Below are 21,239 nucleotides of genomic sequence, written 5' to 3'. Positions count from 1 at the left end.
TTTAACTCTGTCTGTTCTCTGATTATAAAAATACACCCCTCACTTCAAGTTCCAGCTCAAGATACTCTTCGGTGATGTGCATCCAAAGTTCAGTGATTATCTACTGTCTCCAGACTAGAGGCTAGAGACTGGAGAATAAGAAAATCATTGCTCACAATCCCACCTATTTCACCTTCCTCTGTACTCTGGTGACAACTACTAAACTCCCAGCTTAGCTATGTTGTAATGTTTGTCTTCTTGTCATTATACTGAAACATTTCTTGAGCATCTATTAAGAGAAAAACATCTCCATGATGAACAAATACTTTTGGCATTTCTATTATGTGTCAGGTATTGTACCACGTGCTAATGACAGAAACAATGTAAAAGGAAGCTTAGAATTTAATAATTAAAGGCAAAATATAAATAGATACTTTCAAAACAATGTGAAAAGTGCTATGACAGGGGACTCCAGGAGAAGAATAATTTATCTCTGTTTTTTCTTCTAAGTGAAAGCCACATATAAGCAATCAAAAAGGTATAGGTTTGTACACTACAAAACAATAACGTGTGTGTGTGTGTGTGTGTGAGTGTGTGTGTGTGTGTGTTTGGGTGGAGGGCAAGGAGATAGTTGCTGGCAGGAAAGGAAGCCAGATATTGACAGAATAGATGACTGACTGAAAATGCTGGGTTTTTCCTAAAGGCTATGGAAAGCTACTAAAGAGTTTTAAGCAGGAGAATGACACTTAGATAAGACTATTGGAGAAAGTAGCATGGTGTATAGCAAAGAAAAATGGATTAGAATTAAGATAAATTAGGCTTTTGCTGAAATCTAGGTGAGAGATAATGATGGCTTAATCCCAGTGATGACAGTAAAGATGAAGAAAAGTAAAGATATTAGGTAAAAGCCACAAGACAGGGCATTTGGCATTTCTATTGTGTCAGGTAGTGTGTATATATATGTGACCCCAAATAATCAAAGAAGTTTATTTAATAGCTTTTACAAATCAAACATTATTTTAAAATTTTAAATGGTCTATGCCATTCACATAATTATTTTTGCCTTAGTTGATCATAATTTATTAATTAAAATTATGATGTTTCCTTAAACCTTTCAATATAAGATCAAACACCAAAAAGAAGACGAAATTCTAAACGATTTGATATCTACACAAAGAAAACAAGTAATTTTCTTCATATTCACAAGAAAGTTTAGATAATTATATAAGATTTTATTATTACTACTAGAGGTCCGATGCATGAAATTCATGCAAGAGTAGGCCTTCCCCTGGCTGCTAGCACCGGCTTCCCTCATAGGGATCCTTGCGGAATCAGGTCTAAACCAGCAGTTGGACATCGCTCTCACAATCCGGGACCACTGGCTTCTAACTGCTCTCCTGCCTACCTGCCTGATAACCCTAACCACCTCTGCCTGCCTGATTGCCCCTAACCACCTCTGCCTTAGCCCCCACCACAGTGGCTTCATCCAGAAGTTCATCCGGAAGGTCATTCAGCTCTCCAGCCTAATTAGCATATTACACTTTTATTATTATAGACTAGAGGCCCATTGCACGAAGAGATTCGTGCAATAGGTCTTCCCTTACCCTGGTTGCCAACACTGGTTTTCCTCCTGCACCCGGCACCCAGGCCTTCGCACTGGCCAGAGCCTTCAGTCTTTGTGGCTCTGGATGGAGCCTTCAGTCTTCGCTCCGCCACTTCGCCCCTATGTATGCAAATTAACCGCCATCTTTGTTGGGGTTAATTTGCATACTCTCCTGATTGGCTGGTGAGTGTAGTGGAGGGACAGTTAATTTACAAGTTTGTCTATTATGAGGTAAGATAGGCCAATTTTATGTTTCTTCTCTAAAAGACTAAAAAATCCTCAAAGTCAAGGCTTATCTTTTACCTTTGATCACCAGAATATAGCATAATGCTCTCTCCATAAATGATTACTGAATTAAATAATAAATAAATGCAGATCCTTTCAAATTATCTTTCTATTTACTTTTTCCCTGTCTATTTTCTAATTTATTTGCAATAATTTTTTAAAAAAATATTTCATTTGATTTCACTCTTAGTCCCTGGTTTCAAATGACAGAGTTAGTTTTATTTGGGAGTGATAATAGGTGGAATCACAAGAAACATACACAGACATTTATACACAAATGAAAAAGATATATGAAGAGATCAACCAAAGGACTTGTATGCATGCATATAAGCATAACCAATGGACACAAGACACTGGGGGGTAGGGGAGGCCAGGGGAATGTCAAGGGGGAAAAAAAGGAGACATATGTAATACTCTTTGTAATATTTTAAGCAATAAAAAAATTGGAAAAAGGACGTGACTTAGCCCTTTTTTAAGACTTCCCTGTTGGCTTTGTTTTGTTTTGTTTTATTTTGTTTTAAGCCAAATAGCAATTCTTATATTTTGATAAAATCAAAATTGTCTATCCTCTCCTCCTATGTTTTTACTATAGTGGCTATTAAATTTAAAATTTAAATTTGTGGCAATCATGTCACCTCCCTAAATTATGTTCTTACAACAGAAAGCACACATCATCTCAAACTGATGTTTCCATTTGAATTGACTGTTGTGGTAGGAATAACAGCTATACTTTTCCAAAAGGTTGACATAGCAAAGCATGGGCTGGGCTGATGGCACAGGCCTCTTATCAGTTGTAATGTATATCTCACGGGTGGTACAGCGTGCCAGGTGTAGATCAGTGGGTGTCACAGTGAAACACAAGAAAAGAAACCCTTCCCTGCTTCTCAGTACTTGTTAGTGCAAAAAGCACAATGATGCTCCACCATCTACTTTTATTTTTATTGTTTTATTGCTTAAAGTATTACACAGGGTATTACATATGTGTCCATTTTATCCCCCCGCCCTAGACAGTCCCCTAGCCTCCCCTATCCCCCAGTGTCTTATGTCCATTGGTTATGCTTATATGCACGCATACAAGTCCTTCAGTTGATCTCTTGCCCCCCTCCCTCCTGCCCCCCAACCCTCCCTGGCCTTCCCGCTGCAGTTTGACAATCAGTTTGAGGCAGCTCTGCCTCTGTATCTATTATTGTTCAAAAGTTTATAATGGTCTCTATTATCCATGAATGAGTGAGATCATGTGGTATTTTTCCTTCACTGACTGGCTTATTTCACTTAGCATAGTGCTCTCCAGTTCCATCCATGCCGTTGCAAATGGTAAGAGTTCCTTCTTTTTTACAGCAGCATAGTATTCCATCGTGTAGATGTACCACAGTTTTCTAATCCATTCATCTACTGATGGGCACTTGGGCTGTTTCCAGTCTTAGCTATTGTAAATTGTGCTGCTATGAACATAGGGGGTGCACATATCCTTTCTGATTGGTGTTTCTGATTTCTTGAGATATAGTCCTATGTGCTGTGCCAGCACAGCCAAGGTTTCGGTGAGCCTGAGGGGGGGGGGGGGGGGGTGAAGCAAAGGATGTAGAAAAGACAGACAAAGAGAATAAGTTGGGTCTAGGTGGATCTTCCTGTGCCTGGCTGAGGCCACAGAGAGAGATCCAGACAACAAGCTGAGCCTTTATTTTACAGCCAGAGGTAAACAAGGTAGTGGGCAACCATAGTTACAATGTTCTTGTGAGTTTCACTTGTTTTGGCAGCACTTGCTGCATCTGCTACAGCCCATTAGCTACCCAGATAAGATCTAGGGAGAGTCATAAGGTCAAGCCTAATTATGCTAAGAGGGTTGTGCCCTCTAAGCTGGGACTTGTTTGTGGCTTTGCCAACAGGTCAGTCCAAGGCTTAACCCTATAACCGCTCCCTACAGTCCTAGAAGTGGGATTATTGGGTCAAATGAGAGTTTCATTTTTAGTTTTTTGAGGAAACTCCATACTATTTTCCATAGTGGCTGCACCAGTCTGCATTCCCACCAGCAGTGCACAAGGGTTCCTTTTTCTCCATGTCCTCTCTAGCACTTGTCATTTGTTGATTTGCTGATGATAGCCATTCTGACAGGTGTGAGATGGTACCTCATTGTCATTTTGATTTGCATCTTTCAGATGATTAGTGACTTTGAGAATTTTTTCATATCATTGGTTGATTCTTAATATGTGCCATGATTTGGAATCAAACCTGCAACCTTGGCATTTCAAGTTGATGCTCTAACCAACTGAGTTAGCAGGCCAGGGCCTAAAGCAAGTCAATTTCCAAGTAAAAAACAAAAACAAAAAAACAATAACTACAGAAGAAATAATGGCATATCTTTTCCTCCAAACTTAGATTAAGCCCTGATTTTCTCCTCCTTATATACAGCTTACAAAATGTATAAAGTTTAAAGAGGTCTAGAAACTATTTGTTTAATGTAACTAATCTTCTCAAGAAAATGTATTAGTCTTTTTGTCTCATGCATCAGTCTAAATTTTTAAATGTCATAATTATCATAATCTATCTTCAGAAGAAATCACTCTGTGTCTATCATATGCTTCACCATCTATCCTCACTTTAAGTGTCCATCAGTATTTCCTACTTCTCTGAATTATGTAGGCTCACTGTTAACCCACTATTCTCTTCTTTACCTAGCGCTATATCTGCATCCAGCAAATTTACATGCTATACCTTCCTTTGTCCCGACTCTACCTATCCAAATTCTACCAGTGTTTCAAGTCTCATTTCAAAGCCTAGTTAATTCACAACACCCTTCTAAATTAATAGCAGGTTTGTTACAGAATAATATTGAAATTATTTTCATTGCTTATGCGTTTCTAATATTCAACTAAAATATCACCTCAATGAAGACCCACATCTATATTCTAGAATATGAAGGTATCAACAAAATCAGGTCTTGAAATATGGAGAATAGTAATAGTGCATATGGAAAACTCTGTCTTTTGAGTTCAAAGACATTAAGATATTTGAGTTAATATGAGTCACTTCAAAGATCATCACCAGAGTAACAATCAGCTGACATTTAAACAGGTACAGTTTACAGTTTCTGCTTCTCTGATGTATAATGTGATTACTGGTGTGGTCATTGTGGTTCCTTTTAGAATGTTAAACAGTAGTTCACATTTGCTGAATATTTAATATGTGTGAGGCAATGTGAGGTATTATACATGAGTGCTCTCATTTCACCTTCACATCACACCAATGAGAAAAACACTGTTACCACCTTCATTTTACAGGTAAGTGGTAGATTCACTTCCACAGCCACTCAGAAAGGAAGGAGTGGAGCCCTGGCCAGGTGGTGCAGTCAGAGTATCGTCCCATGCACCAGAAGATTACAGGTTTGGTTCCCAGTCACTCGTTCTCTCTCTCTCTTCCTCCCTCTCTCTGTAAAATCAATAAACATATAATTGGTTTGAGGACTAAAAAAAAAGCAAAGAGTGAAGCCAAGATCCAGTTCCATACTCCCTTCCTGAGTCCATAACCACTGACTCTGCTCTAACAGTTTCCAATAAAATTATTATCTTCTGTCACTTATTTTGGAATCCAAGGACTAACAAGGTTGGTATTTGAAGGGAAATTATGAAGTAGGGAGGTGCTCTTTTGTAAAACTCCCCACTCTCATTTCAGCCTTCAGCAGAATCCTTCTGATCACCAGAGATCCACCATGGCATACCTCTGAGCAAAGTGCTTGAGATATCTGTATAAGATTTGAGCCAATCAACACACTAAAAACATGTGATAAGTAATCAGAAGACCCTGCATTTGTGGGTGTGTCATATGAGATGGCATTTTTACTCATTGCTTTGACCTTCATAGTAAGATCTTTCAGAAGTTGAGAGAAATCTGAGCCATGTCCATTTCTAAATTCCCCAGCTTATAAAATAAATAATCTCAAACTAGAGTTATAAAAATTAAGATATATTCTAAACATTTGATAGCACAAATTTTCACTTTTAACATACACACATAATTCTGCTGTTTATAACATTTAAAATATATATTCATAGTGTGATATAAATGGTATGGTTTGAAATAGGACACATGTTTGAAAATTGTAGGATTAGTAATGTGTTCTCTGATAGAGACTGCAAGCTGTCCCCTAAAATGTATCCTTTCCTGAGATATATATAATTGATGGAATTGTAGCTGAACAAGTCTTTTGCTATGGTCTGAATGGGTCCTCTCCAAATTCATATATTGTAAATCTAATGCCCAAGGTGATGGTATTGAAGGTGGGGCCTTTGGGAAATAATTAGGTCATGAGGACAGAACCCCCATGAATGGGATTAGTTCCTTTGTAAAAGAGAGATCCCTTACCCCATCCACCATGTGCAAACACAATGAGAAGGTCCTGCCTCTGAGCCAGGAAGCCCTTACCAAACATCCAATTTGCCAGAGGCATGATCCTGGTCTTCCCAGCCTCCAGAACTGGGAGAAATAAATTTCTGTTGTTTCTAAGCTACCCAACCTATGGTAATTTGTTAAAGCAGCCCAAACAGATGAAGACACCTTCTACGTAACTATTTCTCATCCTCCTTCCAAATAAATGTGGTCATGTGACTCAGCTCCCTCAAAAAAATGTGAGAGGAAGTGATGTTTGCTCCATCTGGGAGACCTTAAGACCATGAGTGTACCTCCTGCATTTACCTTTTCCTTTCCACATTGGAACTCATCATGATCCAGCCTCAACCATGGAAGGTGGCAGGGCGCTAGGCAGTGACAGGGAAACATGATATAAGAACACACATTCCTGAATGACCCTACAGGACAAAGCTGCGCACTGCCTTGAGAATGCTCGCCTCTGACTGCTCTATCAGACAAAGAAAAAAGTCTCTCTTCTTTCAACTAAAATTATTATTAGGTCTCTTACTACAGAACAACCTTATCCAAACTATTAAATGCTTGTTTTCTGAATCCTGTCAATATATCCTTGCAACTAAATGATAGTAATTATTCTAGAGATATCAAAAAGATTATATGTGAGACCTTTTGAGTAAGTGAAGTCTAAATTCAGTGATGGAGTATTGCTTCACCCCATCATTCCCAATCCAGTGCCAGACCCATGTGACAGACCTTATTCAGCTATCCTAACAGCTAGTTATATTTCGTTTTGTTCACACAAGCAGAAGGTACAAATCAAGATGCAACTTAACCACGATGTAACTTAATCCAATCAGGTTTTCAACTCAGGTATTTTGTCTCCAAGTCCAAGTCAAGATTGTCTAAAGATCCTTGTGTTAAGACACTATTTTATTGTCTAAAGATCCTTAATCACACACATCCCTTTTTTTAATCCTCACCCAAGGATATGTTCAATTATTTTAAAGAGAGGAAAGAGAGGGAGAGAGAGAGAGAGGAAAGAGAGAGAGAAAGAGAGAGAGAGAGAGAGAGAGAGAGATCAATGTGAGAGAGAAACTTTGATCAGTTGCCTCTCATATGCTCCCCAACAGGGGACTGGGTCCACAGTCTAGGTATGTGCCTTGATGGGGAATTTAACCTATGACCTTTCTGTATATGGGAAAATGCTCCAACCAACTGAGCCACACAGTCCAGGGCACATACATCCTACTTTTAAATTACTATTAGCAGAAGCAAATACATGATTAAAGTAAAATTTTCTCTAGCTTCCATTTAATGAATAAATAATAGTTTAGACATGAAGAGGGAAAAAGTGAGGCCAAAGATATTTAATAATTTGAAAATTTAGTCCACCTAAGAATAGATAACTGACCTATATTTTTAATGATTAGGTACATTCTTAATCTAAAATACAAACTGTTACCATAAGCTAATTGATGGCATAAGAAATGACAATTATTTGAAATAATCTTATAAACACTTAATAAGGGTAATTTTACTGCAGAAATGAAAGGGAGAAAATGCCTTCTTCAAACTTACATATCCTCCCTTCTAGGTCAGGTTGATGCACAATATAAGAGAAAGGCTTCTGTGTCTCTATTATGACAAGAGACAACAATGCTGACACGTGAGCTGAAAAGAAATGTCACACAGACCTCAGAGGCAGTGGAGAAAATCTCTCAACTGTCCACCCAAGAGCAAGGTCAGACCGCTGATACTTTGCCAAAGTGCACTCTATTTCTTCCCCCTCAAAACTGCATGCAACTCTAAGCGCTTAAGGATGGAAACAGTAATCAAAAAACTCCCAGAAAAAGAAAGTCCTGGGCTGGATGGCTTCAAGGGCGAGTTTTATCAAACATTCAGGAAAGAACTAATATCTGTCCTCAAACTATTCCAAAAATTTCAAGATCACTTTACGAGGCCAGCATTATCCTAATTCCAAAACCAGACAAAGACACTTCAAAGAAAGAAAATTATAAGCCGATATCCCTGATGAACATAGATGCTAAAATCCTCAATAAAATATTAGCAAATAAGGTTAGGAATTAATATTTACCAAATTAATATTTGTACCAGGCTTTATGCATAGAAAACATGCATTATTTCAGGTTATTATCACAAGAAGTAAGTTTTACACCTTTATAAATCTAGTACATGAGAATTCAGATTCAAAAGATGCCTTACTCAGATAACAAATGGTAAAGTTGGATTTAAATTTAGACTAATTTGATTCCACAATTTATGCCATGGGACAAACTTTAGGAAAAACTGATTGTGTGGGTTGTTTTTTTTTCTACACTCAGGGAAAGCGTTGGGTTGTGTTTTTTTAATGTTGGAATAGTCAGATATTTAGTCAATGTGGCCCCAAGAATGGCCCAAATGTGGGGGGGGGGGAAGTGAAAAGATATTTAGAAAAATCAATCAAGTTACAAAAGAGCTCTCGGATTTCAAGAGGACCTGGAAAATCTAGAAGAGCATGAAGGCAGATAAATGAGGAGGGAGAGGAGCTTACATCTTCTGGAAGAGTGTGGCTAGATCTTAACCCTGAGTGCACTGGGGCTTCGAAGGAATTCAGTCATCAATAGGATTTTTAAAACTGATAAAAGGGAAACCTCCCAAAAGGTAGGAAAATGGCAGCTGTTTATGAAGGGTGTTGAATTTTTACAGAAAATAGAGAAACAAAAGACTTACCAATGCCTATTTTGCCCCCATCTCTTTCATTAAGGGAAGGATACTCTGAAAACCATCCCCTAGAAAAGGGAGGTACATTTTATAACCAGTGGTTCTTAGCCTCCCTCCTGTCCCCAAGAAATGCCGGTATCCACATCCATGTTAGACGCCCTATAAGCCTTCCTGTCCTATTACATTCCTCATTAATGGCCTCCCCTGTACCTCACTTCACTAAAACCTACTCGGGGGCCAATCAGAAATGCTTCATCTCTGAAAGCATAAACGCCAACAGCCTATTTTGACCACAGATTCCCCTCTTGCACTTCTCTTTGTTTCACAACACTTGCACTTTGAACTTATCAGGACAAAAAACTCTGAACTCTTATACTTAATTTACTACCGCTTCATACCAAGACTCCATAGTAACTCACCTCAGCAACTTTCATAAAATTCTAATTTCAGATCCATTCAACCTAAGCTTCCTCCATTTCTATAATGAAGTCATTGAGCCACGCTGGGAGAAAATCTAAACAACATTTAGATGGATAGCACTACAACTCTGTGGTTTTAGATCTTTAAAAGAACTCCCAAAATGTAATGGCAATCATTTCTTACATGTCTCTTGTGAGCTCCCTCTCTTTTATCTAGCATTTTAAAAGTTCATAACTCTTCTTAAGCCCTATTTCTTACATTTATTCCCATTGTATCCAGAGATGACACAGCCCCCACTTCAAAGAGGAAAAAGAAGCCATGAGCAATAAACTCCCTCAACTCAATGCCCTCCTATCTATGAAGTTAACTACCTCAAGAGCTATCCTTGCATTATTCTCTTCCTTTTCTCCAAGTCTAAACCTCTCATGAGCCCTACATCTCATCTCTGCTGTGGTAAATAGCTGCAGCAATGGCCTCTGACAGTTCCTAGTTCCAAGTATCCATACCCTTTCACAGTGATTCTGCAGTTGGCTATGTGACATGCCGGGGATAATGGAATAAGAGCAAAGGTGATGTAAACGGATTTGGAAAAAAGTTTGTGCATTGAAGTTTGCCTTTTCTTGCTGCTCTTGGAATCCTAGGACCATCACTATGTGAATAATCCCAGGCTAGCCTATAGGAGGATGAAAGGTACATGGCCTGGTCAGTGCACAGCTCATATGGAGCCCCCTGCCAGACCTAGGAGGCCACCGTGAATCATTCAACCCGAGCAAGTCACCAGCTGGCCTCAGAGACCCTCTCAACCAGCCCCAAAGAAAAGAACTGCCCAGTCAACCCACAGATTTGTGAGAAAAAATAAGCAATTTAAGCCACAAAGTTCTGGAATGATTTGTGATACAGCAAAAGCTGATTGATACTTGTTTTATCACATGTATCTTGTGACTCCTGTAGTTCCACCTTCCTCCCTGGTTCCTTTTCATCAGCACACAAACACACGGAGGTTATTCCCATCTTAAAACACTGCTCTCCCTCCCATGTGCAAACTCTTTCAGTTCTCTATTTTCCTTACTTGCTGGTGAGATCTAACATTAAGACCTGACGTTTGCAGCCACTATCCCAATGAAACTGCTAACACCAATGAACGCTTTTTAGTGTTTATTTTTCTTGACCCTTCTCTTTCACTTATGGACATCCTATATAATAAGAGGGTAATAGCAAATCGACCTAACGGCAGAAGGACCAATCTCTATGACGCGCACTGACCACCAGGAGGCAGAGGCTCAATGCAGGAACTTCCCCCTGGTGGTCAGTGCCTTCCCACAGGAGAAGTGCTGCTCAGCCAGAAGCAGGGCTGATGGTTGGTGAACGCAGCGGAGGTGGTGGGAGGCTCTCCTGCCTCCAGCTTAGGCCTGCTCCAGGGAGTAGGCCTAAGCTGTCAGTTAGGCATCCCCCTAGGGATCCCAGACTGCAAAAGTACACAGGTCAGCTGAGGGCCACCCCCCCACCCCAGAGCATGAATGTCGTGCACTAGGCCTCTAGTTTGTAATATTGGAGCATCTGTTACATTAATTCCTTGCCCTGAAAACTTCTAGTCAGACTTTAGGCTCAAGTCAAGTATTATTAGTAACTCATTTTAGAAATTTCATGGACTCCTTTCTCTGGGTAACCAGAACACACAATTGTCCTTCTACTTGTCAAATGTGTTATTACACCTTTTTGTTTGCTTGTCAGTCTTACATTATATTTTTTTATTCTTAAAGCATAGCATCTAGCATGTAGAATGGAGTCAATAAGTGGTAGATTTTTTTTATTTTTTTATCAATTAAAATTCAAAATCTCCCCAACTGAAGTGAAATTTAACAGAAATAAATGTAAGGACTTCAATTTAGTTTTAAAACACCAATTTCTAAGCATATTCTGCTATTCTCCTATTTTTGATATAGTTTATGTGAACAAAGACTGTGAAGATTATTGGACTTTGGGCTCAACTTTGTCAAAAATTCTTACAATATTTTTTTAAGTAGTGAAACCATAGGCTAAATAATGAAAGTATAGAGCCCTTCTTCAGGAATAGTCATCATACATTGTAAAATCACAACTGTTCACTTCCTGAAAACCACTTTTTCAGAGAGATCTCAATAGATAGGGGTCTGAACACAACCCTATATAATAAAGAGCTAATATGCAAATGGTCATCATGCCTTCACTCACCATAATGGCTCAAACACTCAACACTGGAGAGAGAAGAATGGGGACAGCCATGCACAAATGAGCTTGAGAGAGATCAATGGGGACCAGCCAGGCTGCAGCCCGGAAGAGGGACAAGCTGCCTGCCCCATGGTCCCAGGCACCAGCTCCTGTGCCTGTGGCTTGGGAGAGGGACAAGCCACCTGCCCCGCGGTCCTGGGCATCTGCAGCTGTGGCCTGGGTGAAGCTGCCAGCCCATGCTCTCCGGCAGCTGCAGCCAGCCTTGGTGAAGCTGACCCGGGTCCTGGATTCCTGCGGCCAGCAAGAGGGAGGGAAGCCCAGGTCCTGGATGTGGGGTGAGGCAGAGGTGGTTAGGGACGATCAGGCAGACAGGCAAAGGGGTTAAGGGCAATCAGGCAGGCAGGCAAGCGGTTAGGAGCCAGCGGTCCTGGATTGCGAGAGGCAGTAGGACATCCCCCAAGGGGTCCCAGATTGGAGAGGGTGCAGGCCGGGATGAGGAAACCTCCCCATGCACGAATTTCGTGCACTGGGCCTCTAGTGTAATATAAGAAAAGGTGAAGCAGAATCTATTTGCCTTGGTAAAGAGAAGGCTAAGGATAGACATAATGAAGTGTTTGAAATGTACAGGGAGGCTGAAGTACCAGTTGCTCCAAAAAACAGACTAAGGACCCATTAAGAAGATACAGAAAGGGAAAATTTTTTAGTCAATGAAAAGAAAAATTATTTATTAACTCAAAATAGTTCAAGAATCAGATTGGCTGCCTCCCAATGAAGGGAGCCCTCACTCATCAGATATGTGTCCCGGGAGAGCTAACTAACCAACTGTTGGCCTCTATAATCCATTCCAGAAATGATTTTTCATATTTGGAAGATTTTGCTGGCTTACAATTTTGTAGTTTAGCTGTGTCATGCAATGACTTATTTGCCAGAGGGCTTTGCTGTTGGTATTGTTGTTTTCGTTCATTTTCTGCTCCTCTGACTTATTTTGCCTCCTGTAGAGCAGCACTAAATCTATTTGTATAGCACTTACCGGAGCCACACTGCAATATCTCTTTGGAACACTATCCTCTGAAATGTTTTGAAGTTGTGCCAGCTGAGGCTGTACTCATCACTGTCACTTCCTTTTAGTGCTTTCGTTCTATCTCAGCTCTTGGAGTGATCCCAGCAGAGGCAGAGGCGACTTCTTTTACAAACAAAATCAACATCATGTTCTCTCTTGATCCAACACAACAGCACAAGAGGTAGCTACAACTTTGGAGCTACTGTTTCCAATATTAGTGTGCTGTCGGCAACATTTCCTTCTTACTGACTCTGAAAAACCCTGGCGGTACCATAACTTTAGTAAGCCAATGGCTATGTTCTTTGAGCAACAATCCTTCACTTTCTGCTTTCAGAGGAGAAGGGAGGCATGAAAGAAAATATGGTTTTGACCCAGGCGGAATCAAAGTTAAACTATAATCTCCATTGCTCCTTCTTCACATAGGAAAAATTGATGATGAAATTAGGATAAGGGGGAGAGCATTCATTAGACAAAGAGTAAGAGAACCACCAAATGGATTGACGTTTATTTCACTTCCTTGACGTGACCCTACCCACTCCCTGTGGAAGGGCTAATACTCCATGAAATGAAAAGACAATGCATCATTCTTGTAGATGTCTGAAACAAAGGTGTGTGTGTGTGTGTGTGTGTGTGTGTGTGTGTGTGTGTGTGACTGAAGCTTGATAAATTGAAAGAAACACTTTTCATGCACAATGAATTGTAATGATGAGATGCTAGTAAACCCATCATTTGTTCTACTTCTAGGTTTCTTTTTGACCTTTTAGTAAACCTGGGACAAATTAATTATTGAAGTTTTACTATAAGTGTCCATGATATTATTTTAAGTCTCCTGTCAAATATGCTAAGTGTTTCATGGCTCCTTAATATCAGGTCCTGTACCAAGGAACATATGAGTAAATATGGCAGAATGTTCTTTAACTTCCAGATTGAAATGTACACATTGTAACAACTTTAAGGTGAGAAACCATACCAACTCATCTTTAGGTGGTCCAGAGCCTAGGCACAGAGTAGTTCCTCAACACTGTTTTCTAGAATGCAGTTCAAAAGTTTTAATTTCCTCCACCAAAAGAACAGGGAATTTCAAATTCCTTTAGGTGGAACTTATAGTTCCCAGAGATTCTTAAGGGTTCTGCTTTTCAAATCTACAGTTATGTCAAATAAGGCTATTGGTGATTCAGAGCAGAGAGAGAAGTCATCAAATACTCCAGAAATAATATTTAAACCATATGCAGTTATTTAAAGGATTTTCAAATTGAGGAGCTATAAAATCTGGACTGGGCTCTTTAAGAACTGTGAGAGTCTGGGTATTAGGAAGCTATTTGGACTTATCACTAAGGATAAGGTGCCAGCCTTCTTTCTACAAATCACTCACAAGCAAGTAATCGGTACAGAACTTGTTGAAATTGTCTTTTAGAAACAATTAAGCAAAGAAGAATATTAATAAAGGCTTCTTTCCAATGGAAAGAAATCCCCTTCTCTGCTGCTGCTATTGATCCAAGGAACTTAGAAAATACTGAAACATTGATTTAAGCCTCGTTTCAGGTTAGTTGTCATGGGACATTCCATCCTGATACAGAACCACACCTGATGCAGCCCACACCTTTCAGAGTTTAACACCCGTCTTCTGAAACGGTATGCCAAAGGTCACCATCACCCCTACTTATCAAGCACCTACAATGCATGAGGGCTAGAAACCTCCCCTACCAGTTTGTTTGTTCGCTCATTCTTCCCGGTGTGCAATAAATATTTATTGAGAATCTACCAGAGTAAGGCACTGTGCTCAGGGCTGAGGCAACAATTATATCTGAAACAAATAAACAAACAAAACAATATTCCTGCCCTTAACAAGCAACCATTTGATCCTAAGAAACCCAAAACACCAATCAGAAAGAATGTATGCACCCTATGTTCATAGCAGCACAATTGGCAATAGCTAAGATCTGGAAACAGCCCAAGTGCTCATTAGTAGACAGTAGACGAGTGGATAAAAAAAAAAAAAAAAAAAAAGCTGTGGTACTTTTATATCATGAAATACTAAGCAGCAGCAAAAAAGAAGGATTTCTTACCCTTTGAGACAGCATGGAGGGGCCTGGAGAGTGTTATGCTAAGTGAAATAAGCCAGTAAAAAAAGACAAGTATCACATGATCTCACTCATATGTGGAATCTAATAAACAAAATAAACTGATGAACAAAATAGAGCCAGAAACTTAGAAGCATGGAACAGCCTGTTGAATCTCAGAGGGAAGGTGGGGGAGGGTGGATGAGTGGGAAGAGATCAACCAAAACAGGAGGCTTTAGGCATAACCCATGGACACAGACTACAGGGTGGTGAAGACCTGGGGTGGGGTGGAGGCAGGTCAGAAGGGGTCATGGGGAAAGAAAGGAGACATATGTAATACTTTCAACAATAAATATATTTTTAAAGGCTACCATTTGCTCAGAATAGATAAGCATTTAACCATATACTAGGCAATTAGTTATTTGGTTTTATAAAGGAAAAACATGAGCTACAAGCAAAGTAAGTGTTTTTCTGGTGAAATAATGTTTTGCCTGAAATCTTCAGTATGACTGTAATTCAGATTTTATTTCTGCTCTTGGGTCTGAGATAACACAAATGGTAACTTGTGCTGGGTCTCTTTTTAAAGATTTGAATTTCCAAGTTAGTGAAAAACCTTCTATAATTCTTCCTAATAAGTCCTTCTATGACTTAACTGGAACTTTTTCCTCTCTTCTTTCAAGATGGTGGGAAGATAGGAAAACAACAGAAGAATGTGGGGAGACAACTCAATTCTATTTTTTAAACCTATAAACTAATAACTACATCTTAATGTAGCTAAACATAGGAAACACAAGCAGGCCAGAATGGTCATTCAGAAGGCCAGGTTTCCCATGGGAGTTGGTATGTAATAACACAGGGGTAATTCCAGCAAGCGCTTAAACCATGATGCATACAAGTTCAGGGCGGTGTGACCTGTGGGTGGATTTCCAGAGAGAACATGAGATAGTTCTCAGTTTCACATGAGACCATCTCTGGGAAGGACCATAAATAGCCAAGCGCAATCTAAGGGCCTTGTGCAGCAGGCAGGGGAAGAGCAACACATTTGGGGGTTATTGGCATGAAGGAGCCCCTGTGTGACCACAGGCAGATGTGGCCTGGGGCATCTTGGGTGACAATAGTCAAGTGAGGCACTGGCTACAGTACATCAGTCAGAGTTCAGGCTCTGGGATTACATCGCTTGGACTCCTGCCTTTCGTAGCGGTGTGACCTGGGGCAGGTTTATTAACTCCTCCGAACCTAAGTTTTCTCATCTGTAAATGCTGACAATAATACTTGTGAGTCACAGGATTGATGCAGGGGTTAGTAAAATTATACTAATCATACTGAAAATCTAAAGCTTAAAAATTTATACAATGTATGTCAATTATATCTCAATTTAAAAAAAAAAAAAAACAAGGCTAAGGCACTCAGATACAATATAATCATAAAGAGCCACATCTTAAGAAATTGAATTGTATTGTGTTACTATTAGCATTATATTTTATTACTGCCAATTTAGCCAGGATTTATTGGATTTCTTAAAATATAAAATAAAATAGCACTAGGCATCTCCCACTGCCTTACTATTTTGATGAAACCACCAGTTTCGGTCTAAATTGCAAATATGATTGTCACATTCCTGCCCAAAATTCACCTGGGTTCCTTCCCTATCGCTTCCTCCTTTGCAGGGCATAAAAAGGTTCTTTTAAATGCCAATTTCAATTTTCTTGCCTGTCGCTTTCTTTTACGTAAGCAATACTCCAGCCACATCAGCTCATTTGCACGTTCCCAAATGAGCTCTGTAATTCCAAGCTTCCATGCTTTTGGCTATGCTCTTACACCTGTCTGTAAGGCTTTTTTCCTCTATTCCCCCCAAACCCTGCAGTTCAGTTTGGCAAATTTCTATTTCTCTGTCAATCAATGGTTTGTTCATCCACCATATTCTCTCTGAAACCCCCACTGACATTTCTAAACATAGTTAATTTCTGACCCCTTAACATTTAAGAAATCTAGCACCTACTTATCAATGTTTTAGTCTTTTCTGTAAATGTTCATCACCCCACTAGTCTGTAAAATTTTGGGATATAAAGGACCTAACATTGATGTTTAATATATAGTTTCTAAAATGAGTGTTTAGATTCTTATGTAGTGATCTTTGATGTCATCTTATTTGAAATCGCCATAAAAGTCTTACAACCACAGATATCTTTAAGACTATGAAATCATCTTGTTTGAAGCATTTATAGGATCAACAAATATAATTCTCTGTCAGGAATTCTGGAAATTTTCTCTGATTTTAAGAAGCTGTGGGTTGTAACAATTTACAAAACTAGGCAGGCAAAAGAAAACACAGGTCTCAATTCAAGAATTGCATCCTAGTATAAAGTTTGTGATTATAAACTACAAAGAATTACACAAATGGGTTCTCATCTATCATCATCTCACAGCAGCAGCTAAGCATCTCCAGCAAGTAAAAATCTACACTTCTTCTACTTAAAAATATTAGTTTATAGCATATTAGTTTCAAAGTAACAATGACCCTAAGGCTGCTTAATTTAATGGCAATGTTTGCCTTGAGACCTGTTTGTGTTCAGAATAAAATTTAGGTACTATTTGAATAATAAAAATAATAATAGAGATTCTTAAATATGGAAATGTTAGGAATCATATTATAAATGTGCCCCCCCAAATACATATATGAATAACACCTACAGAGAAAATAATACAAATGTGAAACTTAGGAAATTTATATTGTCTTAGGTTTATGTTCTTTACATATCAGAACTATCACATTTGGCAAGAATTCATATTTTCCCTAGATGCTTATTTATTCCTCATTATGTTCATTACTGACTGCTTCATTATTATAATCAGATTAGTACAAAGTTTGTCTGAAATATGAAAAGTATTATTATTACTTTGGATTTATTTAGCTTTTAATTTGCATCTCATAAATTTTTCTCATCTCATAAAATTCCAAATTGTTAATATTTTATACACAATTTGACATTATTGAGGCAGAACAAGTTGACAAATTAGCATTTGTAAGAAAAACACCTATCAGAAAAAGTACAAAACTAAACATTGTATCAGAAAAAAATGTAAATATAAAGGTTAGAATTTCCAGATTTAGCAAATAAAAATACAGGACACCCAGTTTTGTTTTGTTTTTCAATTGCTATGAGCAGATTTTTAAGGTTTTATTGGGAACCAAAGAAGGAACTACCTAGTTAAATTTGAATTACAAATAAAAATCCATCCTTTGTAGCATAGGTTAGTCTTATGTAATATTTGGGTCATACTTGTGCTAAAAGAATATTCATTGGTTATCTAAAATTTAAATTTAACAGTGTGTCTTGTATTTTATCTGGCAAGGATAATACAGGTGAATTTATAGCCTGGCTGGTGTGGCTCAGGGTTGAGCATTGACTTAGGAACCAGGAAGTCACAGTTCGATTCTCGGTCAGGGCACATACCCAGGTTGTGGACTTAATCCCCAGTGTGGGTTGTGCAGGAGGCAGCCAATCAATGATTCTTTCTCATCAATAATGTTTCTATCTCTCTCTCCTCTCCCTTCCTTTCTGAAATCTATAATAAAAATATATTTAAAAATAAAAATAAATAAAGGTGAATTTATAAGTATTAATGTTTCATCTATTACACTTTCCTCTGTTATTCATCAAAATATTTTATGTAACCAAGTCAAATTTCATACACTCAAAAGCTATGACTTTCTGCTAGACTCGGGGAAAATTGTTTCTTCCAAATTTATTCAATATGGTTTTTACCTTTATTTAGGGACAAACTTTTTAGAAAGGACCAGTCGGGAGCATTTATACTTCCAGGATAACAGCAAAGAGCAAGGGAGTATTTATTAGCTATTAAGGGCTTATCTTGCCGGGAGCCGGTCCATGCTTGCTCTTTCAAGGGACCTGGCATATATGGCATACTGTTCTTAATATGTTTGCTCACCTTCTTGGCACTATGTGTTTTAACCAAGGTCTCTGAGAAAGGTTGTTTCCCCAGGTAGGGATTTTCCCCTGAAGTTAGGGAGGGAATAAAACCTCTTAACTAAGTGCCAGGCGGGTAATTAATCACTTTAACTATGAACAATCATGCTTAAGCTACATAATCTTTACTCCCTGGAATGGAGATAAGAAACGCCCTAACCTTTGGAATAGAGATTGATAGGATTGGAATCCACTGGTATAAATACAGATGTAACAAGACAGAACTTAGAAGACAGGACCTACACAGAACCTAGAGACAGAAGAACTTCGCTGGAGAGAACATGGCAAAAGATCCTGGACAGAAACTGGCAACAGAACCTAGAGACAGAACCTAGCGAGAGAACATGGCAAAAGATCCTGGACTGAACCTGACTACAGAAATTGGCAAGAGAACCTGACTAGAACCTGGTGACTGAACCTGGCTGGAGAACCTGGCTGGAGAACCTAGCGAGGGAACATGGCTACAGAACCTGGCTGGAGAACCTGGAGAACCTGGCTGGAGAACCTAGCAAGAGGACATGGACACAGAACCTGGCTGGAGATCCTAAGCAGAACCTCTCTGGAGATCCAGACCAGAACTTTGCTGGAGATCCTGGCTAGGCTGCTGATCAACTGAACGCTGCCTCCGTGTCATTCCTTCTTCGCCAACTCTGTCCACACCTTTGGGGACCCCTGGACCTGCTGGGGCTGGACCCCAGCATTATCTTAATCTTCATAATGAACTTCTGAGTGAGTTCTATTATAGCCATTTCACAGATGAGAACACTGAAATAAGAAAGGACAAGTAGCTTGATTAAGGTTGCAGAGAGACTCAGTGGGGAAATTGGACCGGAATTCAGACCTGCCCAGCCATGTCAGTCTCCACAGCTAAGCTGCCCTTTCTTTTTTAAAAAAAATCCTTATACACCACGACCAAGTAGGATTTGTCCCAGGGAGGCAAGGATGGTACAATATCCACAAATCAATAAACGTGATACATCACATAAACACATTGAGAGATAAAAATCACATAATCATATCAATTGATGCAGAAAAGGCATTTGAAAAAATCCAACACCCTTTCCTAATAAAGACTCTCAACAAAGTGGGAATAGAGGGATCATACCTCAACATAATAAAAGCCTTATATGAAAAACCTACAGCCAACATGGTTCTCAATGGGCAAAAACTAAAACTATTTCACCTAAGAACAGGAAAAAGACAGGGATGCCCACTTTCACCACTCCTGTTCAACATAGTTCTGGAAGTACTAGCCATAGCAATTAGACAAGAAGAATAAATAAAAGGTATCCAAATTGGAAAAGAAGATGTAAAACTTTCATTATTCGCAGATGACATTCATACTGTATATAGAAAACCCTAAAGGCTCCACCAAAAAATTAATAGACTTAATAAATGAATTCAGCAATGTAGCAGGATACAAAATTAATGCCAAGAAATCTATGGCATTTTTATACACCAATAGTGAACTCAGAATACCACAGGACACTGAAAAAAAGAGATAGAGGACACATAAACAGATGGATTGGTAAAATCAGCATCATTAAAATATCCATACTACCCAAAGCAATCTATAGATTCAATGCACTCCCCATTAAAATACCAATTTTCCCAACATCATTTATTGAAAAGACTGTCTTGACTCCATTGTATGTTCTTTGCCTCCTTCGTCAAATATTAATTGAACATAGTGGTTTGGGTCGATTTCTGCATTCTCTATTCTATTCCATTGATCTATATGTCTGTTCTTGTGCCAGTACCAGGAAGTTTCGAGAATAGTGGCTTTGTAATACAGCTTGATATCTGGTATTGAGATCCCTCCTACTTTGTCCTTTTTCAGGATTGCTGCAGCTATTCTGGTTCTTTTTTTATTCCAGATGAATTTTTGGAGAGTTCGGTCTAAGTCTGTGAGATATGCCGTTGGTATTTTAATGGGTAGCGCATTGAATCTATAGATTGCTTTGGGTAGTATGGACATTTTAATGATGTTGATTCTACAAATCTTTGAACACGGCATGTTCTTCCATCTGTTTATGTCTTCCTCTATCTGTTTTTTCAGTGTCCTGTAGTTTTCCAAGTACAGGTCTTTTACGTCCTTAGTTAAGTTTATTCCTAGATATCTTAATTTTTTTGTTGAAATGGTAAATTGGATTGTTTTTTAAATCTCTTTCTGTAAGTTCACCATTGCTGTATAAAAATGCCATAGATTTCTTGGTGTTAATTTTGTATCCTGCTACATTGCCAAATTCATTTATTAAGTCTAATAATTTTTTGATGAAGTCTTTAGGGTTTTCTATGTATAGTATCATGTCATCTGTGAATAAGGACAGTTTTATTTCTTCTTTTCTAATGTGGATGCCTTTTATTTTTCCTTCTTGTCTGATGGCTATGGCTAGCACTTCCAGGACTATGTCAAACAGGTGTGGTGAGAGTGGGCATCCCTGTCTTGTTCCTGTTTTTAGGGGAAATGGTTTTAGTTTTTGCCCATTGAGTATGATGTGGCTGTAGGTTTGTCATATAAGGCTTTTATTATATTGAGGTATGCTCCCTCTATT

This window comes from Myotis nattereri (assembly GCF_964212035.1).
Source record: "Myotis nattereri genome assembly, chromosome: 1".
Lineage (NCBI taxonomy): Eukaryota > Metazoa > Chordata > Mammalia > Chiroptera > Vespertilionidae > Myotis > Myotis nattereri.
Note: the sequence above shows the minus strand (reverse complement) of the source record.